This window comes from Triturus cristatus, chromosome 4_2, assembly GCF_964204655.1.
Source record: "Triturus cristatus chromosome 4_2, aTriCri1.1, whole genome shotgun sequence".
NCBI classification, from domain to species: Eukaryota; Metazoa; Chordata; class Amphibia; order Caudata; family Salamandridae; genus Triturus; species Triturus cristatus.
The window spans coordinates 457,896,538-457,910,751 of record NC_140586.1 but is presented as its reverse complement, the minus strand read 5'-3'; positions in this window follow the sequence as shown (position 1 = coordinate 457,910,751).

Here is a 14,214-nt window from a genome sequence, read left to right as displayed (position 1 = left end):
ACAGTCCAGCCCGAACTGCCAAGCCATGTCTTCCCTGGACCGGAATCAAGCATCCTAGGACCGGTTTCTGGCTATCAGCCGTCATCAGCCAGGATAGCTTGACTTCAGTGGCGTAGTGAGCACGGGTCCCACGTCTGGGAATACCCATCCCACTTAGGGCGAAAAGCGTTACAACAAACATTTGATGGACGGAATGCTGACAATGCAGACATTCTCCCCCAGTCAAGAGATCTGGGTTAAATCCATCGTTATTTTGCCCACTACACCACCCCAGTTTAGACATGGCCATATGCAAATCAGTCTTGACCCTGTGCCTCATGGGAACAGTCCAGCCCGAACTGCCAAGCCATGTCTTCCCTGGACCGGAATCAAGCATCCTAGGACCGGTTTCTGGCTATCAGCCGTCATCAGCCAGGATAGCTTGACTCCAGTGGCGTAGTGAGCACGGGTCCCACGTCTGGGAATACCCATCCCACTTAGGGCGAAAAGCGTTACACCAAACATTTGATGGACGGAATGCTGACAATGCAGACATTCTCCCCCAGTCAAGAGATCTGGGTTAAATCCATCGTTATTTTGCCCACAACACCACCCCAGTTTAGACATGGCCATATGCAAATCAGTCTTGACCCTGTGCCTCATGGGAACAGTCCAGCCCGAACTGCCAAGCCATGTCTTCCCTGGACCGGAATCAAGCATCCTAGGACCGGTTTCTGGCTATCAGCCGTCATCAGCCAGGATAGCTTGACTCCAGTGGCGTAGTGAGCACGGGTCCCACGTCTGGGAATACCCATCCCACTTAGGGCGAAAAGCGTTACAACAAACATTTGATGGACGGAATGCTGACAATGCAGACATTCTCCCCCAGTCAAGAGATCTGGGTTAAATCCATCGTTATTTTGCCCACTACACCACCCCAGTTTAGACATGGCCATATGCAAATCAGTCTTGACCCTGTGCCTCATGGGAACAGTCCAGCCCGAACTGCCAAGCCATGTCTTCCCTGGACCGGAATCAAGCATCCTAGGACCGGTTTCTGGCTATCAGCCGTCATCAGCCAGGATAGCTTGACTCCAGTGGCGTAGTGAGCACGGGTCCCACGTCTGGGAATACCCATCCCACTTAGGGCGAAAAGCGTTACAACAAACATTTGATGGACGGAATGCTGACAATGCAGACATTCTCCCCCAGTCAAGAGATCTGGGTTAAATCCATCGTTATTTTGCCCACTACACCACCCCAGTTTAGACATGGCCATATGCAAATCAGTCTTGACCCTGTGCCTCATGGGAACAGTCCAGCCCGAACTGCCAAGCCATGTCTTCCCTGGACCGGAATCAAGCATCCTAGGACCGGTTTCTGGCTATCAGCCGTCATCAGCCAGGATAGCTTGACTCCAGTGGCGTAGTGAGCACGGGTCCCACGTCTGGGAATACCCATCCCACTTAGGGCGAAAAGCGTTACAACAAACATTTGATGGACGGAATGCTGACAATGCAGACATTCTCCCCCAGTCAAGAGATCTGGGTTAAATCCATCGTTATTTTGCCCACTACACCACCCCAGTTTAGACATGGCCATATGCAAATCAGTCTTGACCCTGTGCCTCATGGGAACAGTCCAGCCCGAACTGCCAAGCCATGTCTTCCCTGGACCGGAAACAAGCATCCTAGGACCGGTTTCTGGCTATCAGCCGTCATCAGCCAGGATAGCTTGACTCCAGTGGCGTAGTGAGCACGGGTCCCACGTCTGGGAATACCCATCCCACTTAGGGCGAAAAGCGTTACAACAAACATTTGATGGACGGAATGCTGACAATGCAGACATTCTCCCCCAGTCAAGAGATCTGGGTTAAATCCATCGTTATTTTGCCCACAACACCACCCCAGTTTAGACATGGCCATATGCAAATCAGTCTTGACCCTGTGCCTCATGGGAACAGTCCAGCCCGAACTGCCAAGCCATGTCTTCCCTGGACCGGAATCAAGCATCCTAGGACCGGTTTCTGGCTATCAGCCGTCATCAGCCAGGATAGCTTGACTCCAGTGGCGTAGTGAGCACGGGTCCCACGTCTGGGAATACCCATCCCACTTAGGGCGAAAAGCGTTACAACAAACATTTGATGGACGGAATGCTGACAATGCAGACATTCTCCCCCAGTCAAGAGATCTGGGTTAAATCCATCGTTATTTTGCCCACTACACCACCCCAGTTTAGACATGGCCATATGCAAATCAGTCTTGACCCTGTGCCTCATGGGAACAGTCCAGCCCGAACTGCCAAGCCATGTCTTCCCTGGACCGGAATCAAGCATCCTAGGACCGGTTTCTGGCTATCAGCCGTCATCAGCCAGGATAGCTTGACTCCAGTGGCGTAGTGAGCACGGGTCCCACGTCTGGGAATACCCATCCCACTTAGGGCGAAAAGCGTTACAACAAACATTTGATGGACGGAATGCTGACAATGCAGACATTCTCCCCCAGTCAAGAGATCTGGGTTAAATCCATCGTTATTTTGCCCACAACACCACCCCAGTTTAGACATGGCCATATGCAAATCAGTCTTGACCCTGTGCCTCATGGGAACAGTCCAGCCCGAACTGCCAAGCCATGTCTTCCCTGGACCGGAATCAAGCATCCTAGGACCGGTTTCTGGCTATCAGCCGTCATCAGCCAGGATAGCTTGACTCCAGTGGCGTAGTGAGCACGGGTCCCACGTCTGGGAATACCCATCCCACTTAGGGCGAAAAGTGTTACAACAAACATTTGATGGACGGAATGCTGACAATGCAGACATTCTCCCCCAGTCAAGAGATCTGGGTTAAATCCATCGTTATTTTGCCCACTACACCACCCCAGTTTAGACATGGCCATATGCAAATCAGTCTTGACCCTGTGCCTCATGGGAACAGTCCAGCCCGAACTGCCAAGCCATGTCTTCCCTGGACCGGAATCAAGCATCCTAGGACCGGTTTCTGGCTATCAGCCGTCATCAGCCAGGATAGCTTGACTCCAGTGGCGTAGTGAGCACGGGTCCCACGTCTGGGAATACCCATCCCACTTAGGGCGAAAAGCGTTACAACAAACATTTGATGGACGGAATGCTGACAATGCAGACATTCTCCCCCAGTCAAGAGATCTGGGTTAAATCCATCGTTATTTTGCCCACTACACCACCCCAGTTTAGACATGGCCATATGCAAATCAGTCTTGACCCTGTGCCTCATGGGAACAGTCCAGCCCGAACTGCCAAGCCATGTCTTCCCTGGACCGGAATCAAGCATCCTAGGACCGGTTTCTGGCTATCAGCCGTCATCAGCCAGGATAGCTTGACTCCAGTGGCGTAGTGAGCACGGGTCCCACGTCTGGGAATACCCATCCCACTTAGGGCGAAAAGCGTTACAACAAACATTTGATGGACGGAATGCTGACAATGCAGACATTCTCCCCCAGTCAAGAGATCTGGGTTAAATCCATCGTTATTTTGCCCACTACACCACCCCAGTTTAGACATGGCCATATGCAAATCAGTCTTGACCCTGTGCCTCATGGGAACAGTCCAGCCCGAACTGCCAAGCCATGTCTTCCCTGGACCGGAATCAAGCATTCTAGGACCGGTTTCTGGCTATCAGCCGTCATCAGCCAGGATAGCTTGACTCCAGTGGCGTAGTGAGCACGGGTCCCACGTCTGGGAATACCCATCCCACTTAGGGCGAAAAGCGTTACAACAAACATTTGATGGACGGAATGCTGACAATGCAGACATTCTCCCCCAGTCAAGAGATCTGGGTTAAATCCATCGTTATTTTGCCCACTACACCACCCCAGTTTAGACATGGCCATATGCAAATCAGTCTTGACCCTGTGCCTCATGGAAACAGTCCAGCCCGAACTGCCAAGCCATGTCTTCCCTGGACCGGAATCAAGCATCCTAGGACCGGTTTCTGGCTATCAGCCGTCATCAGCCAGGATAGCTTGACTCCAGTGGCGTAGTGAGCACGGGTCCCACGTCTGGGAATACCCATCCCACTTAGGGCGAAAAGCGTTACAACAAACATTTGATGGACGGAATGCTGACAATGCAGACATTCTCCCCCAGTCAAGAGATCTGGGTTAAATCCATCGTTATTTTGCCCACTACACCACCCCAGTTTAGACATGGCCATATGCAAATCAGTCTTGACCCTGTGCCTCATGGGAACAGTCCAGCCCGAACTGCCAAGCCATGTCTTCCCTGGACCGGAATCAAGCATCCTAGGACCGGTTTCTGGCTATCAGCCGTCATCAGCCAGGATAGCTTGACTCCAGTGGTGTAGTGAGCACGGGTCCCACGTCTGGGAATACCCATCCCACTTAGGGCGAAAAGCGTTACAACAAACATTTGATGGACGGAATGCTGACAATGCAGACATTCTCCCCCAGTCAAGAGATCTGGGTTAAATCCATCGTTATTTTGCCCACTACACCACCCCAGTTTAGACATGGCCATATGCAAATCAGTCTTGACCCTGTGCCTCATGGGAACAGTCCAGCCCGAACTGCCAAGCCATGTCTTCCCTGGACCGGAATCAAGCATCCTAGGACCGGTTTCTGGCTATCAGCCGTCATCAGCCAGGATAGCTTGACTCCAGTGGCGTAGTGAGCACGGGTCCCACGTCTGGGAATACCCATCCCACTTAGGGCGAAAAGCGTTACAACAAACATTTGATGGACGGAATGCTGACAATGCAGACATTCTCCCCCAGTCAAGAGATCTGGGTTAAATCCATCGTTATTTTGCCCACTACACCACCCCAGTTTAGACATGGCCATATGCAAATCAGTCTTGACCCTGTGCCTCATGGGAACAGTCCAGCCCGAACTGCCAAGCCATGTCTTCCCTGGACCGGAATCAAGCATCCTAGGACCGGTTTCTGGCTATCCGCCGTCATCAGCCAGGATAGCTTGACTCCAGTGGCGTAGTGAGCACGGGTCCCACGTCTGGGAATACCCATCCCACTTAGGGCGAAAAGCGTTACAACAAACATTTGATGGACGGAATGCTGACAATGCAGACATTCTCCCCCAGTCAAGAGATATGGGTTAAATCCATTGTTATTTTGCCCACTACACCACCCCAGTTTAGACATGGCCATATGCAAATCAGTCTTGACCCTGTGCCTCATGGGAACAGTCCAGCCCGAACTGCCAAGCCATGTCTTCCCTGGACCGGAATCAAGCATCCTAGGACCGGTTTCTGGCTATCAGCCGTCATCAGCCAGGATAGCTTGACTCCAGTGGCATAGTGAGCACGGGTCCCACGTCTGGGAATACCCATCCCACTTAGGGCGAAAAGCGTTACAACAAACATTTGATGGACGGAATGCTGACAATGCAGACATTCTCCCCCAGTCAAGAGATCTGGGTTAAATCCATCGTTATTTTGCCCACTACACCACCCCAGTTTAGACATGGCCATATGCAAATCAGTCTTGACCCTGTGCCTCATGGGAACAGTCCAGCCCGAACTGCCAAGCCATGTCTTCCCTGGACCGGAATCAAGCATCCTAGGACCGGTTTCTGGCTATCAGCCGTCATCAGCCAGGATAGCTTGACTCCAGTGGCGTAGTGAGCACGGGTCCCACGTCTGGGAATACCCATCCCACTTAGGGCGAAAAGCGTTACAACAAACATTTGATGGACGGAATGCTGACAATGCAGACATTCTCCCCCAGTCAAGAGATCTGGGTTAAATCCATCGTTATTTTGCCCACTACATCACCCCAGTTTAGACATGGCCATATGCAAATCAGTCTTGACCCTGTGCCTCATGGGAACAGTCCAGCCCGAACTGCCAAGCCATGTCTTCCCTGGACCGGAATCAAGCATCCTAGGACCGGTTTCTGGCTATCAGCCGTCATCAGCCAGGATAGCTTGACTCCAGTGGCGTAGTGAGCACGGGTCCCACGTCTGGGAATACCCATCCCACTTAGGGCGAAAAGCGTTACAACAAACATTTGATGGACGGAATGCTGACAATGCAGACATTCTCCCCCAGTCAAGAGATCTGGGTTAAATCCATCGTTATTTTGCCCACTACACCACCCCAGTTTAGACATGGCCATATGCAAATCAGTCTTGACCCTGTGCCTCATGGGAACAGTCCAGCCCGAACTGCCAAGCCATGTCTTCCCTGGACCGGAATCAAGCATCCTAGGACCGGTTTCTGGCTATCAGCCGTCATCAGCCAGGATAGCTTGACTCCAGTGGCGTAGTGAGCACGGGTCCCACGTCTGGGAATACCCATCCCACTTAGGGCGAAAAGCGTTACAACAAACATTTGATGGACGGAATGCTGACAATGCAGACATTCTCCCCCAGTCAAGAGATCTGGGTTAAATCCATCGTTATTTTGCCCACTACACCACCCCAGTTTAGACATGGCCATATGCAAATCAGTCTTGACCCTGTGCCTCATGGGAACAGTCCAGCCCGAACTGCCAAGCCATGTCTTCCCTGGACCGGAATCAAGCATCCTAGGACCGGTTTCTGGCTATCAGCCGTCATCAGCCAGGATAGCTTGACTCCAGTGGCGTAGTGAGCACGGGTCCCACGTCTGGGAATACCCATCCCACTTAGGGCGAAAAGCGTTACAACAAACATTTGATGGACGGAATGCTGACAATGCAGACATTCTCCCCCAGTCAAGAGATCTGGGTTAAATCCATCGTTATTTTGCCCACTACACCACCCCAGTTTAGACATGGCCATATGCAAATCAGTCTTGACCCTGTGCCTCATGGGAACAGTCCAGCCCGAACTGCCAAGCCATGTCTTCCCTGGACCGGAATCAAGCATCCTAGGACCGGTTTCTGGCTATCAGCCGTCATCAGCCAGGATAGCTTGACTCCAGTGGCGTAGTGAGCACGGGTCCCACGTCTGGGAATACCCATCCCACTTAGGGCGAAAAGCGTTACAACAAACATTTGATGGACGGAATGCTGACAATGCAGACATTCTCCCCCAGTCAAGAGATCTGGGTTAAATCCATCGTTATTTTGCCCACTACACCACCCCAGTTTAGACATGGCCATATGCAAATCAGTCTTGACCCTGTGCCTCATGGGAACAGTCCAGCCCGAACTGCCAAGCCATGTCTTCCCTGGACCGGAATCAAGCATCCTAGGACCGGTTTCTGGCTATCAGCCGTCATCAGCCAGGATAGCTTGACTCCAGTGGTGTAGTGAGCACGGGTCCCACGTCTGGGAATACCCATCCCACTTAGGGCGAAAAGCGTTACAACAAACATTTGATGGACGGAATGCTGACAATGCAGACATTCTCCCCCAGTCAAGAGATCTGGGTTAAATCCATCGTTATTTTGCCCACTACACCACCCCAGTTTAGACATGGCCATATGCAAATCAGTCTTGACCCTGTGCCTCATGGGAACAGTCCAGCCCGAACTGCCAAGCCATGTCTTCCCTGGACCGGAATCAAGCATCCTAGGACCGGTTTCTGGCTATCAGCCGTCATCAGCCAGGATAGCTTGACTCCAGTGGCGTAGTGAGCACGGGTCCCACGTCTGGGAATACCCATCCCACTTAGGGCGAAAAGCGTTACAACAAACATTTGATGGACGGAATGCTGACAATGCAGACATTCTCCCCCAGTCAAGAGATCTGGGTTAAATCCATCGTTATTTTGCCCACTACACCACCCCAGTTTAGACATGGCCATATGCAAATCAGTCTTGACCCTGTGCCTCATGGGAACAGTCCAGCCTGAACTGCCAAGCCATGTCTTTCCTGGACCGGAATCAAGCATCCTAGGACCGGTTTCTGGCTATCAGCCGTCATCAGCCAGGATAGCTTGACTCCAGTGGCGTAGTGAGCACGGGTCCCACGTCTGGGAATACCCATCCCACTTAGGGCGAAAAGCGTTACAACAAACATTTGATGGACAGAATGCTGACAGTGCAGACATTCAGGGGGGCACTCAGTTTGTGTTTGAGCTGTGACTGTCACAGCTCTGCCAGTCTCTACAGGGAAGTCTGTCTGTGCCTGGGCTGTGGCTACCACTGCCCTTCCAACCTTTCCAGGGAGGAAATCTATTTGGACAGGGGTTGTGAATGGCACAACCCCACTACCCTTTTGTGAAATGCCTACCATTTTAGAATGGGTGTCTTGTTCAACTCCAGCCCAAGCTGAGAGTTCTAAGTCATTCCCCAGTAAGCAGTCTACAGGCAAGGTTGGGGACACTGCCACCCTTTTAGGGCCAGTGACACCTCCCCAGCTGAGACATACCTCTGCCATGGGATGACTGTTCTGTTTGCCATCAATGTTGGTCACCTGGTAGGAGAAACCAGGCAAAAGCTGCTCAGAGGGAACTAGCCAATGGGCCACCATTGTGATGCTAGCTCCAGTGTCTCTGTAGGCCTCAGCTTTTGTACCATTGATGTAGGGCTCCTGTCTGTACCTACCCAAAGTGTTGGGACAGGCAGTGAAGTTGGCAAACCCCATGCCACCTTCACAGACAAGAGTATCTGCTGCAGGGGAATTGGCTAAGCCAGGGTCCCCCTGTGTTCCCCAAGTAAACTCACCCAAATGTTTGGGGGCACTCCCACCACCTGGGGGATTACTGCTGACAGTAATAGGTGGTGTGACAGGAGTAATTGGAGGAACAGTTTTGTTTGTAGCCCTTGGGCAACTGCTGTCAGTTTTCCAATGCCCAGGAGTTTTACACTCATGGCAGTAAGGCTTTTTACCTGTGGTAGAGGAGGGAGCTTGGGACCCACCACCCTGTGTGGAGTTTTGGGGCCCTGAGGAAGATTTCTCTTTTGCCTTATCCCCTCCCTTCTCTTGAGGTTTGGTGGTATCTTTCTTTTGGTCACCACCCTGATTCTTAGGCCTGATCCTGGTCCTGACCCATTTATCTGCCCTCTTTCCCAATTCTTGGGGAGAGGTCAAATCTGAGTCTACCAGGTGTTGATGGAGGAGCTGGTTTTGACAGTTACTTAAAATCTGTTCTCTCATCATCAAATTGTACAATCCTGTATAATCAGATACCTTACTTCCCAGCAACCAACCCTCCAAAGCCTTAGTGGCACATTCAACATATTCAGACCAGTCCTGAGTCTGTGTCTTTTGGGTGTCTCTGAACATTAACCTGTACTGTTCAGTGGTTAAGCCTAACCCATCAACCAGAACACTCTTCAGGACTCTGTAGTTTCTGACATCCTCTTCTCTAAAAGTGAGGAGTCTGTCTCTGCCTCTTCCTTCAAAGGAGAGCCAGAGGATTGCTGCCCACTGGTCTTCAGGAACCTGCTGTACTTTGCAGGCTCTCTCAAGAGCAGTTATCCATTTGTGGATGTCATCCCCACTTTTGTAGGGGGGCACAACCTTAGACAGGTTCCTATTATCAAAGACCCTATCTTTGTCCTTAGGGACAATGCTGCCACCAGTGGGTATAGACCCACTCTCTCTAGGTTGCCTAGCCTTCCTCAGTTTTTCTTCCATCAGGGCTACTTCTAGCTCCTGCTTCCTGATCCTCAGCTGGGCTTCCTGCATTCTGGCCTCGTGTTCCCTCCTCTGGGTGGTGGTCATCCTTTTCCTGGAGTGACCTTGAGAGCCTCTAGAGCCATGAGAAGCATTGGAGTCACCTGAGCGATTCCTTTGCCTCCCAAGCCCTGTGTTAAGTCCACTGGGGAGATCCAATGGGGTAAACCCATTGTCAGTCCCCAATAGCCTTAGTTTAGCTGGGCCAAGTATAACACTTGGCACTGGGCTAGTTCTCCCTTCATCATCACTACTTTCTGTATCAGCACCTTTATCACTCTCATCCTCTGTGGTATTATTGCCATCTAAGGGGTGACTATTGGAACTGGGTACCTCTGTAGCATCTTCAGAAGGGGGGCCTCCTGTTCCTGACCCTAAGGGGGCTAACTGGGAAGCTTTCTTGAGTTCTCTCTGATTCTCATCATTTTGCAAGAGTTCTCTGAGCTCAGCAGAGGTAGGGTTCTTGGGCTGTTTAAGGCCTCTAAGAGTTGCCAAATGCCTGAGCTCATTCTGGTTAAGGGTAGCAAAGCTGGATGGTGCCCTCTGGGGGTCACTCTCAACAGAGATGGGTACAGTGGACCCCTCTGCCCCGGCCATTGCTCTTAAGTGTGGGTGGGTGTGTTGCAATCTACCTACACTTGGGTTTACCTACTAAACCTATCTAGTAGTTGTAGTCAGGGTGTGCTACTCCCTTTGCTCTACAACAACTAAGTTCAGTAGAACTTATGTATATCTAATCTTGTTTTATATGTACCTACAGGTACCTATGTGATCTTTCAATTGGTAACCAAGAGATTACAATGGTAAAACACAGCAAGCTCAAATCCAACCGCTGCTCACCAATGTGAGAAGTTGGCCTGGTATATGATGCTCACTAGTTAAAGTGATCACCTTGTACCATGCCAAGCAACCCTTATGGTGTGGTTGTAAGTCAACCTTTTCGGACTAGCTGCCCTAGTGGTAGCGTAGGCTAAGCAGTCTTTGAGGCTAAACTCGTGAAGCGTGTTAAGCCAGCTGATTTACCAAATGCAACCCCCTTTTATACCAATGAAAGGACACCACACAGATATATATTCAAAATATATATGTATTTATTTCTCAAAGTAACCCCTAGTCTCTTTATGAGCACAGGAGCACAAATCGTCAAACAAGATTACAGTAGAATACACAGAAGTTGCACTTTATATGGATAGGCCCTGGTGGCCGCTCGAACCATATACTAAAATAGTGGTATAAGTACCAAGAACAGAAAAGGGAAAAGGCCTAGGGCCTCTAGAATCGCTGGGCCTACAAGGAGCTAACGTCAGTTAGTGACCAGGAGGTCCACGGGTGGCGTGTGCAGAGCAAATAGTCACACGCGTGCTCCCATAGGTTTCAATGGGTGCGTAAAAAGTACAAAGTTACTGCAAAGAGGATCTTCCGGATGGACTAGGAACTCAAGATTTGGAACACAGGCACTAGAGATGTAATACTACACTTGGGCACAGGTGTGCCAGCTTTACCTCACCCACAGGAAGCGGGTGCATAGGCCTCGAAGTGCGTCGGGTTTCTTCTATCTGTTCCGTGGAGCTTGAAGGCAAAGATGCTGCAGGCGGTCGGTACGGGAGAGATGCAGTGGATCCAAGAGTGGATCGGAGATGTTGAAGACCTGTAAGCAGAGGGGACAGTGTTCACAGTCACTAGCCAGTGACCAGCGTGGCACCAGGTGGGTACCAGGCAATGTCGGGTGCAAACAGGAAGAAAGGTGTAGCTTGTCTCTGCAGCCACGTGGTCCCTGGAGGTTGACGACGTCCAGGAGTCGGTTCAGGAGCTGTCCCACGCAGGTTCTCGCTGTCGGCGGTGTCGGCGACTTGATCGAAGCAAACAAGCCTTGGCAAAAGCAATTGTTGTAGGAGATTAAATAAGCTGATGGTTCTGACCAGCAAGGTCAGAAGAACTGCTCTTTTGGAGGGGAGCAAGGGCCAGTCTGGAGCAACCAGACCAGTGGTGTATTTTGTAAAGTTCGTCGCCAAGATGGCTACTAGCCAGCGGGCCAGCAACCGGTTAGGCGCGGCGAGTGGCAAAATGCAGAAGGGCCCCACGCAGATCGTGGAGACGCTGGAGGGCTCAACTTTGGTGCAGATGCTGCTCGAGGGTTGGGCTTCTCAGATCCCAAAGCACAACTTGGAGGGAGCCTCGGTTGTTGCACTTGTCAGCTTGTCGTGGTCGTTTCAAGATGGCTGGCTCCACGTGTCTCGGTGCCTCCACGGGTCTCCTCTTTTCAGGGACTGTGGATCGGGCGGTGAGAGGTCGGGAGGTCCAGGTCTTGTCAGTCTTTGGGCTCAGGCTCCGGCGGGAGGCGGCGGCAAAGCAGACGTTGATTCGCTGGATGGTGCTTGCGTTAGCAAGGTGGTCACTCCCTGACCACAGGGGAGATATCCTTCAGTCTTCTGTGCAGCAGAATGTCGAAGTTCCCGTCTTCTTCTTAGTTTCAAGTTGATTCCAGGATGTCTGAAGTCTTAGGACACAGCTCCTACCTTTAAGCGGATTCTAGGGGCCGGACTACCTGCTAGGTCCCTCCCTATGGGTGGGACCAGGAAGGGGGGTGGTTACACCCCCAATCCTTTGTCCAGCTCGCCCCAGGCCCGGGACTGGTGTGCCCCAGGACCGGTTTGAACTGGCATATGCACCGAGGCTCCTTGTGAGCCACAGGCATGTCTGGTTTCTTTCAAGCCCTACCTGACCAATGCACAAAATCCTGTCTGGGGTGGTGCATGCACCTCCCCTGGCAGGAAACCCTTTGTCCACACCTCCCAAGCTGGAAGGACTCCCAGCAGCAGGAGGGCAGACTTGTGTCTGTGGTGGCAGCATCCATTTTGTGGAGCTGAGGCTATGTCTGATTTTACCCGGGTTTCAGGTACTGTACATGTCGTGTCCCTCTAGAAGGGTGGAATGCTAACCCCGTCGCCAGAATTGGCGAGGGATTAGTATTCCAATTCGTATGACACCTTACTCGACATGTTTTGATAAAGCCAAACCAAAGATAGCATTTAACCGCGAGGTTCATAATGCACTTAAGAGTATATGGTATGACGATATCTGGAAACAGTAGAAGGAAGTTGTTCCGACCACTGCAGACAGGCTCAGCTCATGCCAGAGCACCATCTCACATGGAACCAAGCACTCTGCCTTCAGGATTGTTAAGGCCTGCCATAGGAGTGACTTATAGGTTACCATGTGTCCCATTTAAGGTTAGGTATAGGTATACTACACCTAAGTAAGAGGTGATTACACCAACTTACCCCAGCTGAGTGATCAGCCAGTTGTGTCAAATTGTTAGGCCAAGCCTGGGGTGGCATAATACATGCTTCAGCCCCTGGCAGGCCTTGGGTACACCAATGCCCTGGGTACCTAGTGTACACTGGTACAGGGGCTGACAGGGTGATCCAACCAATTGGGTATGTACCTAGGGTACATGGAGTCCATTTTAAAGAGAGAACAGCCAGGCTGAGATCCTGAATAGCAGGATCTCAGGCCAACTAAGTCGAAAAACCAGCTAGACACTAGGCAAAAATTTGGGTGTAACCATAGTCAGATATCCACCTTCCTACAACAACAGACAGACTGATACAGACATTCACACAGTTTGGTCACTAACCCATGGATTGAGTAAGACACATTTAATCACTCACTTATACAGTCTGTCACGCACCTACTAAATCCTCCATCCAGATACTTATACACCCACTCATTCTTCAATACACCTTGGCATATATATAAAACATATTTAAAATGTACAGAAGCACACAGTCACTGGATGATGTCATCAGTGATGTCATCAGTGATGTCGTTTGAGATGTCATCAGTGATGTCATCAGTGATGTCACTGACCATGTCATGAATGATGTAATATGTGACGTTATCAGCAGTGCATTGCTGGGGCACGAGTTATAGTTAGCTTTACTAACTATAACGGACAAATTTCTCTGGTTTTGTACGTGTGAAATGTCCAACTAACTATAATGTGCTTGAAACCTATGGTTTTTTCAGTGAATTTCAAAGGTTTTTTGAAATGCAAATTTTTAACTATAATGTTCATTAATCCTATGGTTTTCCAGTTGTTTTGAAAGGTTTTTTTAGTGATATTGTGTAAATTTGATATTTTAAAAATACTTTTTTTTTCGTTATTCAAATTATGTAATGTTTTGTGTTTTCTTAAATATATATTTTTTTGTTGAAAATATTGGAGTCGCGTAGTCTTCGTGTACCTATCTCGGTGGGTGCAAGGAGTCAAGCCACCATATTGCCAAAGTTGTGAATAATGCGCGATGGGTTAGCGATGGGTGCACGGTGCCGGCCGCCGCGCAACGTCATATATGTATAGGATCACGTTGTGTGTGCAGTTGGTATGCAACGTGTGCACGGTGTCTGGCCGCGCGTAACTTTATATATGTATGGGATCGCGTTGTGTGCACATTTGGTATGCGAGGGGTGCGCAGTGCCATGCCCCCGTAACATTATGTGCGTGTGGGGTCGTGCTCGGTCCGCGACTCTATTAAAAAAAAAATAGGTTTAAAAACTATATATATAGTAGTTTAATATATATATATTAGACCAAGAGAGTATGTAAACTAATTATAAAAATCCTATATTTCTAATTACAATAAAGTTATATTACTCTTAAAGATACTTTCGCGAAG